At 39.8% G+C, this 11,767-nt stretch overlaps 1 protein-coding gene across 2 annotated transcripts in view; it reads right to left on the bottom strand.

The window, feature by feature from the left end:
* Nucleotides 1-11,767, bottom strand: part of l3mbtl2 (L3MBTL histone methyl-lysine binding protein 2) — a 24,999-nt gene that overhangs the window by 9,778 nt on the left and 3,454 nt on the right. The gene's annotated exons all lie outside the window — the stretch shown is intronic.

The raw sequence follows: 11,767 nt of genomic DNA, 5'->3' as shown, positions 1-11,767 counted from the left end.
CCCACACCACACACACACACACACACACACACACCACACACACACACACACACACACAATTGAAATAGGGGTCTGTTTTTGGCTGAGTATTCTAATTAACGAAGCAATATTAATCACAAAAACCACAAACATGGAGTGGCAGACCACATTTATTTCACATTGTTTTGCAGTTCTTCATAGCTATATGTACTCATTTAATCTCTGCGCTCACACCTGTTAAGCAAGAGATGCTCTGCTGATTTTGATTACATGGAAATCTCAGGTCTGTAATTGAAGGGTCTGAAGAGAAGTGTAGCTTCACTGTGCCTCGATAAGAAGGATGGGAATTGGGAAATAAAGCATAGCTAGATGAAGGGAGGTGTCAAGAGAGAAAGCCCGGTCACTGCTTCTCCAAAAGTGGACAAATATCTACCATATTTGTGTATAATTAATTATTCATGAAGCTATAAAATTGAAAAACAACACCAACTGAATACTAACATGGTCACCTTTAACAAACTTACGGTCAGATACGGGGACCAACTCCCAAAAAGATTGTGGAATTATTTAAAGGTGCTCTAGGCAATGTAAGTATTTTCAAACAGAACGAGACTAGCTCGCCCCTTCCTCCTCCTCTTCATCCCGCCCCCTCCCTTCTCCGCTTTTGTGCACTAACCCCCACCCCCACATCCACCCCAAATCCTTGTCGGTTATTGGCTGGAACGCTGGAACGCTGGAACACTGTTTGTGTGTGCTTCGTGGTGCAGGGGCCTGTTGCACGAAAGTAGAATAAAGATATCCAGGATAAGTGACAAAGCACAGCTTGACTTAGTGTGATCTGCTCATCGCAGCTTAATCGGTTGCACGTTTGCCGAGCCAGGATGAACAGGTGGAGCTATGTCAAGCCAGGTGTAGACAGCTGGGATAAGTGCAAGTTCACGGCTTTCTCAAATAGACCACGGTATCGATCACAGATTTACTGATGCAGAGATGGAGAAGACGCATGCGCCATATGTTTCACCCAATGAGCAGCAGCTTCTAATGGACAGTAACGAGGAGGGGAAGAATATAATATGGAAAGTAACGAGGAGGTGAAGAATATGCAAAAAGGGAAATACGGCTCTCATCAAACAGAGAGAAAAAGCCCAACATAGCGGACCCGACTGAATGTAAGGGTGTAAAAATATCTACTTAGCCTATAGTCACTCCACATTTTTACAAAGTTGTAGGCTACACTGTGTTTTAATTGCTTTAAATATGCTTGTTTCATGTTTCTGTTTTTGAGATAAATATGCTGGTTTTACTGTAAAGTGTCTTTGACTAGCCTACCATGAAAAGCACTCTATAAATAAAATGTATTATTTAGCCTTTGCCTTAAAAGTGAGCAGAGGGAATTAATGTTCCTCTGGAAATGGACCCTACGGACTATAGGCTTAATTTTAAACCCTTATTCACAACGCGAGAACATGTTTTACAACCATATGCACACATCTCTATAAGCTATATCTAATTCTTTGTACAATTAATGTTCATACAGAACAATCAGAAAGGGATAACAACTAGAAAAAGAAGTAAGTGACTTCAATACACGCTATGAGCATATGTAAAACAATATTCATGTTTTTTTATTCTTCTGACAAGTGACCGCACCAAAATAAAAAGATTAAGAAGCATTGTGATGTTCCCGGTGTGATGAATGTAAACTACACTACATATGTACTGTATATAGGCCACGTTATTGGTCCAGGGATGTGAGACTAATGGAGAAGGTTATGAAACCAATGTAAGCTGTAATAAAAAAACATTAGGCCTACATATTAAGGAGTATTAGAACACAAACTGTCCTTTATTGGAGAAGGATAAGCAACAAGAAAATGAAATCATGAATGTATTGGTCTCTGACCAGTCTGCCATTATTATCATCTGAGAATATCGCTACATTAATATCGTCACACTTAATCTTCGAAGCGCTTCCTGTAACCTGAAGCTGAGACCACGGACGCTGTGCCGCTCATCTCTACTTTTACAGAGAGAGTGGACACTGACGCGACTCGCAGGTCTGCCACCGGGCACCGGGTACCGGGCCGCAGCCACCGGCCACCGGCCACCGGGCCGCGGCTACCAGCAGTGGCCACCGGGCACTGGGCAGCGGCCACACGCCAGGCAGCCTCGACACACTACCGTCCCACCGGGAAAAGTCCCACTCCGCATCTGGGTGCCAGTGCAACCATTTCTAACCATCTAAACAACTGCTATAGTAGGGTTTAAATCAAACTCGAGACAACAATAGTGACAAGTAGGCTAATGCATGTTAATACAAATAAGCGAACACATGCAGAGACAACGAATAACTGTTAAACACGTTTATTTCGGATCAGACGGCAGCTGATTTACACATGAGACTCCAGGATTATCTTAGCCCGCTGTTAGCCTGCTCTGGACCAGGCTAGCCGACAAGGATAAATCTCCATGGTAACTTGGCTGGGTTTATTCAATCTGGTTTCGTGCAACCGAGTCAAAGCTAAATTCATCCAGGATAACTTGAATCCCGGCTTAATCCTTATCCTAGTTTCGTGCGACAGGACCCAGGTTGGTACAGTTTGTTTTTTGTGTGCGTTTGTCGACCCTGGGTTGTCTACAGAGACAACGCGTTTTTTGTACAGTGGTGTCTGGGATATTTGCTGTATGTGTCAACAAATGTTGTACCTAAAACACGTGTACATTGCTTAGAGCACCTTTAATTAAGCAAAGCAATATAACTTGTGACACAAGTTTACAGTGTCGAATCACTTGGTGAAAAAAAAAGCTCGCTTGAAAACAACGCATTGAAATATTTTCTCACCTGCAGTCGTGCCAGTATGGAGGTCTTCTTGATTTGATGAATAGGAACGTGAACAGGATATACTGCAGAAACGCTTAGTCTTTGAAAAGAAGGTGCTTATACTGCCGGTGGTGCCACACATCTCACACACCACTGTAAAGATGAATTATACTTTTAGCATAAAATATGCTCAAATGGAATTTAAATGAAATGTACATGTTGTACAGCTCTCTTGTTCTCACCTGGTCTTCTTCTTGTTTTTCCCCCGGCTTCATCCCTCCTCTTGTCAGATGGTCTTCGTCAAGTCCTCCATCACTATTATCCGAGTCAAATGACGCTATTTCATTGCATTCTGCCTGAGAGGAGTAAAAAACGAGTGGTAAATAGAAATTGTGAATATGACTTTATATAATACACATAAACAACCAAGAGGCTTGTTTAACACTCTCTGAATGACAAAAACTTGCTTTTCTCTCAGCAGGAACTTCCCTGATTCAATATAAATACTCACTCTTTTGTACGGTCCTTGGTTCAGCTGTAATCTCCGGCGTTGGATAGCAGGCAGGCAGTTTCTACAGCCCACTCCATCGCAAGACGAACAGTGAGGACGTACAAACACTGTAGGAGCAGCACCCAGCTTTAGCTTTAGAGTCCCGTGGTGATCTGGGCTCAAAGTACTCCCTGCCAAAATGCTGCTGCAGAGGTGAGAGCTGGGAGGCAACCCACTGGTCTGCGGCTGCGCTGGACCTGCTTCTCCCATTTGCAAAACGCCTCAATGTCCTTTGGGAATTTAAACACGCGTCACACCATCTTCTGCAGTTTTGCCGCATCCATAAGCCACACAGTGTAAGGCATCCTGTGTTCTCTCACAAGAGGACCACAAACACCTCAAAGCAGTGCAGAATCTACAGCCAATGCATCCTTTTCTTCTTCTGAGCTAGAGCTGTAGGGTGTTGTTTAAGAACTCTGTGGAGCAAAGTGATGATTGTATGTCACAAGTAACATAGCAGCCAGTTTTCTAACTCATTCTGTTCTCATTTCCTTTTGGTAATGCCCATTTCGACACTAGGCATGAGAAAACCGTGGTCAGCAGGGGCAGGCACTAGCAAAGCTGGAAAATAGTTCATGTAATTTTTTACTGTTTCTTGGTCCAGTATTTCTTAGTCTTCAATGTTGCATTCTGATTAATAATGCTAATAGAATAACCATTTCTCACATTACTCATCCGTTAACATTTGTTAAAATGAGCAATATGAAAATACATAACAAGATGATTATTTAGGCTATATTGAATTGGTTGATAATCCTGATATCTGATTTTGTCAACAATATCAAGTCCTAAACACGGAGTCTACAAACGAACATGTACATTAGACAACACAAACTTCTACAAACCAGAACTTTTGTTAAATAGTGCAAACAAGTGACCAGCTTACCAGGCCTGAAATGCAACACAATGAACACTTTCTAATTATTTCGCTGTTAAACCCACTTGTATGAGCAAGTGTTAAAGCTAACAGCTTTATGAACAAGCTGGTCAAAAACGTAAACAAACGTGTAACTAGCTCACATGCTAGCTACTGAAAGCTAACTGCCAATAGTGCTAATCACATTAGTCAAATTATGAAGCAGTAATTCGCTCTTATTACTTTAAGTGGCTACTTACATATGGTTAATAACATCCAGGCCCTCGTGGAAATGGTTCATAAAACTGCAAAACTATCTGGATGTGGACATAAGTTTAGCTAGCTTATCTTCATAGCCCCAGGTACTGTGCCAAACAACGTGTGTTGTGGGCGCCTACCTTTTACGTCATCGTAGAGACTCTTACGCACAAAGCATTATGGGAGTTGAGGTGTTAGCACAATTGGAAGGTAACAGTAAATTATCATACTTATATACGGGGATATAAGTGTTAAAATGTTGGGTTAATTTATTAATAAATAGAGTGTAAGTTAGTAGTAAAGGTGGTTGTTAATTGTAACAGTAACGTTTAGTGGTTGCTTTACTTGGTTAAATTTGTATTCTATTTATAAAGCCTACATATACAAACAACAATAAGTCTGCTTGCTATTGTAAAAACCTACTCCAGTCTGTTGCTTTGCATCTGCCATATTATTATATTTGCAGAAAACACACTTATGCATGCCGTTTTTTCTCTGTACTCAGTAATTGCCATAATAATCTATTTTACTGTTGTAATTGGCACTATTCTGTGCTTGTACAGTGAGCTGAAATATGTAGGCCTAATAACTGCAGACATCTGCATCAGCAGAGCAATCACATAATGCACCACGAGACTATGGTGCAGGTGGATTATTTTCTGAATATTTTGACATTAGTCTGTAATAGCCTGTTGTATTATGACTTTATTTTCCCAAAATATCTCTCGACTCCTCCAACTCCAGAGAACACAGACGAGATATATTTTAATGTGCACAAGTTTTGAACATGAGCAGAAATCTTGCTGAAACCTATATACATCAGTCCAGGGGTTTATTAACATTAAAATAAACTAATGTGTCATTCAGGTGAATAATTGTCATATTCACATGTAAGGAGGTTATTTCCCAAAATAATTTTCTCAAAAGACACAAAAGAGGGATGAGTAAATTAGCTAGGCTACATGTGTTCTGACTCAGATATAATTAGAAAAGTCGATCTACAGGAGAATAAATAGATGATAGCAATACAGATGCCGACCGCCTTACTGCGATATACTCCATTATGTTTTTATATTTGGATTGTAATCTATGTTTCCCTTTCATAAATGGATTCAAAAAAAGGTAGAAATTGCTGCGATTAATTATTTTTTCTATTGTTCCAACTAACAATATATAGTGGAGCAGATGAGCTTGGAAGTATTTTATATAGCTAAACATGACATTGTCTCCAATAGAAACCATAATGTTATCTTTAGTCTTGAAGGCATTTTAGATTGGACCTCTGAGACTAGCTAGACAGAGGGAAACATATCAGCTGTCAAATTATTATGTTGCAGGCATAAAGATGGAAAACTCAGTAATGTTGTTGTCAGCATCCAAAATGCCACTTTTACAAATAATCAAATACATGTATGCCTAGAATACTACTTTTAATCCGTGTGACAAAAAGGCATATTAAAATATAACGCTATGTATTTAAACCAAACCCATACCAAGGTGTGATGTCATTTAAACATTGGGGGGGGGGGGGGGGTAACGTCACACATATAAGGGGAGGTATGGTGACCTAATTCCTTAACCTAACACAACATAGTTTGAAAGGAGGAACAATGTTAATTAGAACAAATTGTTATAAAAAAAATCCTTTAATTGAAAACACCTACAAACAATTTCAAGGGGGAATATACGTGATTATAATGTGGAGAAAAAACTGGAGAAATGCGATGCTGTGGTCAATGAGCTCTGAAGGTCATTAGGGTCAGATCACAAATTGCCTCCCCGCCTGAATAGAACCTTGGGGAATGTAGATTAATGATGAAAGTTTCATGCTTCAGTCATAAAATGCCTAGTTTGCCTGTTTGCCCACTACAAACCACATGTAGTACCAGTGTGTGGCGTGTGTCAATGATGATTTCTGTGTCAGTGATGATTTCTACCATTTTCTGTCTTTCTACCATTTTAGTTCATGTTGAAGAGTCGTCGATTGAGAGAAGAAGGCTTTACACAGAGGAGGGGACTCCAATCATTTCTACAGGGAAACCTACAGGGAGACTTGTTGCAGTAAGTAGCGGACTGTGGGCACATGTTGTGTCCTTTATGTGCAGTCCAAAACTGTGCTTTTTTAAAGTAATGACAAAACAGGTTAATTTGAAAACACTATATTGAGTTGTTTACCTCCGACAAAGTCTGATGAAATTTCCTCTCTGTTTAAATATTTAGCCGTGGAACACGCCACAACATATCATTATCAGCACTAGGTGAAATACTATTTTATGTGAAGTATCCCCTTTTTTCTACTTTTATAATAAACGGAACACCACCCAAGACAATCATGCTTGGATTTAAGAGCTTTTTGCTACTCGTTGAGAGCACCATGCCACCAACTGAGGCTTATAGGATAGCCTCCACAATAGTAGTGGTTTAAATAAAACAATAACAATATGAAATGTATAGATTCTTAAGACAATGATAAAATATTTACTGATAACAAAGTCTGCCACGATACAATTTTGATTTGATTCAATTCAGGGGCCTGTGACCGATACATAAGCCCATTTAACGCAATCAGTTACATTGATACACTACAAAAAGCAGCTAAAATAACATTGACAGTTTCATTGCTAAACTCTTCCAGACATTTAAATTATAAACAAACTCTCTGTAATGGGAATTTCAAAATAAAGGCACATCTTAAAAATGAGACTACGTAGTGACATTTCCACTTTGTATCAATAATATTGGATTGCTGAGATTTAATCAATATAGAATGATCCAGATCCGTGTATGGTTACCCCTAAGTCAATAGAAATGATAATGCCTTATTTTGTATCTTGTTTTGAATGCTTCAAAAAAAATGAAGAAAATGAGAAAAAAAAGATAAGAAAAACTTCAACATGAACACAATAGAAAAAAGAGATACGAAGCCTAGGCTTGTCAAGTCCTAGCCCAGTCTTTATCATAGCAAGTTTACAATCCAACAAAATGAACTACTTTTTTTATTTTAAACAATACAAACATACAGTGGGGCTTGAAAGTTTGGGCACCCCAGGTAAATTTTTTATATATGCATAAAGAAGCTGTGATACTTTGGCAAGTATCACAGCTTGGAAACGCTTCCTGTAGCCAGCCAGAGTTCTTTTAATTCTTGTTTGAGGTATCTTCGCCCATTCTTCCTCACAAAGTCCTCCAGTTTTGAGATTTCTGGGCTGTCTGTCACTGCTCTTTTAAGTCTATCTAGATTTTCCATTATGTTGAGGTCAGCTGATTATGAAGGCCATGGCAAAACCTTCAGTTTACGCCTCTTGATGTAATCCACCGTGGATTTTGAGGTGTGTTTAGGATCATTATCCATTTGTAAACAGCCATCATCTCTTTAACTTCAGCTTTTTCACAGATGGCATCAAGTTAGTGATTAAAATTTACTGAAATTTTATTGAATCCATTTTTTCTTCTACTCGTGAAATGTTCCCTGTGCCACTGGCTGCAATACAACCCCAAAGCATGATCCACCCCCCCATGCTTAACAGAACCCCACAACTCAACTTAGACAGAGGTTGTTTTCATTAAATTCTGTGCCCTTTCTTCTCCAAACGTACCTTTGCTCATTCAGGCCAAAAAGTTCTACTTTAACCTCAACAGTCCACAGAACTTGTTTCCACAATGCATCAGGCTTGTCTATATGTTCATTTGCAAACTTCAAAGGCAGATTTTTGTGGTGAGAACGTAGAAGCAGTTTTCTTCTGATGACTCTTCCATGAAGACCATGTTTGTACAAGTATCTCTTTATAGTGGAACGGTGTACCACAACTCCAGTGTCTGCCAGGTCTTTCTGGATGGATCGTGCAGTCTAACGTGGTTTGGACTTGCTTTCTCACATCCTGCGAGCTGTTCTGTCTGATATTTTTCTTGGTCTTCCAGATCTTGCTTTAACTTCCACTGTTCCTGATGATGCCATTTTCTTAATTACAGTCGAACAGAGGATATTGACATCTGAAAATGCTTTGCTATCTTCTTATAGCCTTCTCTGCTTTGTGAGCGTCAACTATTTCAGTTTCAGTTTTCTAGACAACTGCTTAGAAGAAGCCATGGTGCTGTTGTTGGGGCAAGGTCAGATGAGTCTGGGCATTTAAAACCTTAAGATTGACATCACCTGGTCTTTCCAGACGATGATGGAGAACAATCCAGACACTGTCAGGTCTCAGCTTTCCAAAGGACTGTGCACTATACTCTGCAGGGTGGTCAAACTTTTGCAGACGCAATTTTTTTGTTTTCTGTTATTTTTGAAAATGTAAATGATGAAGTAAAATCTAACTTTTGTGACATATTATACAAATGTCTTACTGTCATTTGATGTCTTTGGAGATTTTTCCATCTTTCTTGGCTTCTTATGCCATTAATACAAATTTTTCCTGGGGTGCCCAAACTTTCGAACCCCACTGTACTACTCCAGTTTACATCCTACTCATTAGAAAAAAAAGAACAAAAACAACCAACATTTACAATGGATTGACAATCTCCTTTGTCACTCTGTAGTTTTCAAAATATACTGTATCTTTTGTACATTTTTGCAATTCTTTCACAGTTGCATTATATTTATACTGTTGATCATGTCGTCAAGATCATTCACACAAACTACACTGCAATAAAAAACAATACTTTTGTGATTTGTCCACGCATTCTGCTGTTCAAATTTAATTCCCCTCTTAAGTTATAACCCCTCTCTCTATCTGTGAACAATCATACATTTCCAGGCAGCGGCGTATTTTTTGGTTTAAATTATTTGTGCAGCTTAAATTTACAGATCCTTAAACTTTATTTCTAACCTGTGTTCTTTGTGTCCTTCCGGACTCCACCATTACACACACATTAGGATGCAACTAAAAGACATCACACAGGGGAAGGAGTGCTCAGTCAACATACCGTTGATGTATGAATACAACAAAAGGTCCAAATGAGGTTGAGATACTCAGGAAACATGTGATGCGCAACATGTGATCATGGTCTGTTCCTCTGGCATCAAACTTTCAACTTTATCTGTCTCATCATCACGGTAAAAAACTGTGTTATAGAGGTGGATTTTTTTCTTACCATAATCCAGACAAAGGAGTCTTCTGACATGGAAGCTACAGATTGACAGCAACTGGGGAAACACAGACTACACCCTGCCACAGCTTCAGGGCTCACAGCAAGATCTTTAAGTTGAAGATAAACAGCAAAAAACCTGAATTTGCCCAAATTTGTGTAACAAAATGTAGTCACTAACTATCAGCAACATATGATTATTTCCCCAATATATTTTAAAACTTTTTGTAAATGGAAGGGGACAGAATATAAAAAACTATATTTTGGTGACTAAATTTGGTTCCATTTCAAATCAATTCTATTTTAGTGTCTAATCATTACTATATCTCAGGCCACTTTCCAATAGAGTAGGTTGAGACCAGCGTTTTTCAAAGGGGGGTGCGGACCTTTATGGGGTTCCCAGCAAAGACGTGAAATCATTTTTTTTTTTACATAATTCCATTCATAAGTAACATAATAGCAGGATTTAGTTATTACGTATGTACATAGGTTATATACACCTTTATGAACATCTGAAGCAAAAGCCCTGTCAAATGGTAGCCTAGGAAAACGTTGACGACTTCTGACAATTTAAGTTTTGCTCAACTGTTACAACGTGAGAAGGGTCTGGTGTCAACCAGGCTAATCAGATGGGGGACTCGTGGACGAAATCTTATTAAATGGCCTGTGGTCTAATTTTTCAGTTTAGGGGTCCTTAGTATCACATTGCCGGAGCACAGCGCTGGGGAGTAAGGTCTGGCTACACCACACCTACTTCTAGGATTGGAGAAAAACAATACATACATAACATACATATCATACTTTAAAAACCATGCCCACCCGAGGGGAAAACAAACGGTACAGAGGGTCTGGCTAGTCCACATAACATTTGGGGATGGGAGGAAAACGGCTTTGGTTTAATGTCATTTCTTTAAACCAATCAGAATCGTCATGGCGGTGCTAAACTCCACACAAAGCCCTGCAAAATGCCATGGGAGAGAAAACTCAGATTGGACAGAGAGTCTAGCTCGCCGTCTGGATTTACCCTGCAGAGATCTGAGGCGCAGTCAACCATAGTGCTATAAATCCCCAAATTTAATTCCAACACAAAGAAAGGGGAAGGAAACGGAAAACACGTACATGCAATTTTTTTGCGGCAGAGTATCCTTTAAGTGGAACTTCAAGGTATGAAACATCAGCCATTTGAGCATGTAGCTTGCTAGCTCAAAGTTGTTGTTGTTTCCTATATTCAGTTGGCACTTCGACATTGAATTACACCCTGTGCAAGACCCCCCCCCCCCCCCAAAAAAGGGCGCATGTAATAGGACTCCCCCAGACCCCCAACCCACCTCCAGCTGATTTAAATGCCCACTGGCGCGCTCCACCACCGACCGAGCGCACCCGGTAGAGCATTGAAGTGGTTTGGGCCGTGGTTTTCGGGTGGGGAAAGGAGTGAGCAGCAGTTCCTACGGATACCCCACTACAGAACGTTTAGGGAACGTTAGGAACGTTAGTTTTGGTTCTCTAAAGGTTCGTTCGAACCAAACCAAAAGCTAACGTTTAGGGAACGTTCCCTCCGGTTATACGTTCTCTAAACGTTAGAACCAACCAACGGTTACGTCCCCTGCGTTGCGCCGTACTTCACACAACGTTCCGTTTGGTTGTTTTGGTTGTTGGATTAGAAGTAGCATGGTTTGCACTTGTTATTCACTCAAAATGATTTGACTTATAAAATTTAGAAAGCATACATTTATTTTAAGGCTGATATCAATTTGCTTAAAATAGTACTTTTGGCTGACTTCGGTTTTTTAACTGTCTTCGTGAAACAACTTAAAAGAGGAATCTATCAATGGGACTTTTTCAACTAAGATAATTCCTTCTTTATCAGTTTGAAAACCTAACCGTTACCACCCCACCAGTAGGGGCCGCTGCTCTGAGCAGACCGATTCCCCCGTTAGAAGAAGAGAAAGCCACCGACGGACCACGCGGCTCAGCTCACGGAGAGGTAAGCGAAATACTTTGCAGTTTAATGATGTTGTTTTGTTGTTGTCACCCAATGAGCAGCAGCTTCTAATGGACAGTAACGAGGAGGGGAAGAATATAATATGGAAAGTAACGAGGAGGTGAAGAATATGCAAAAAGGGAAATACGGCTCTCATCAAACAGAGAGAAAAAGCCCAACATAGCGGACCCGACTGAATGTAAGGGTGTAAAAATATCTACTTAGCCTATAGTCACTCCA

Source organism: Etheostoma spectabile, chromosome 21 (assembly GCF_008692095.1).
Source record: "Etheostoma spectabile isolate EspeVRDwgs_2016 chromosome 21, UIUC_Espe_1.0, whole genome shotgun sequence".
NCBI lineage: Eukaryota > Metazoa > Chordata > Actinopteri > Perciformes > Percidae > Etheostoma > Etheostoma spectabile.
Note: the sequence above shows the minus strand (reverse complement) of the source record. Positions and strands in the feature narration are given on the sequence as shown.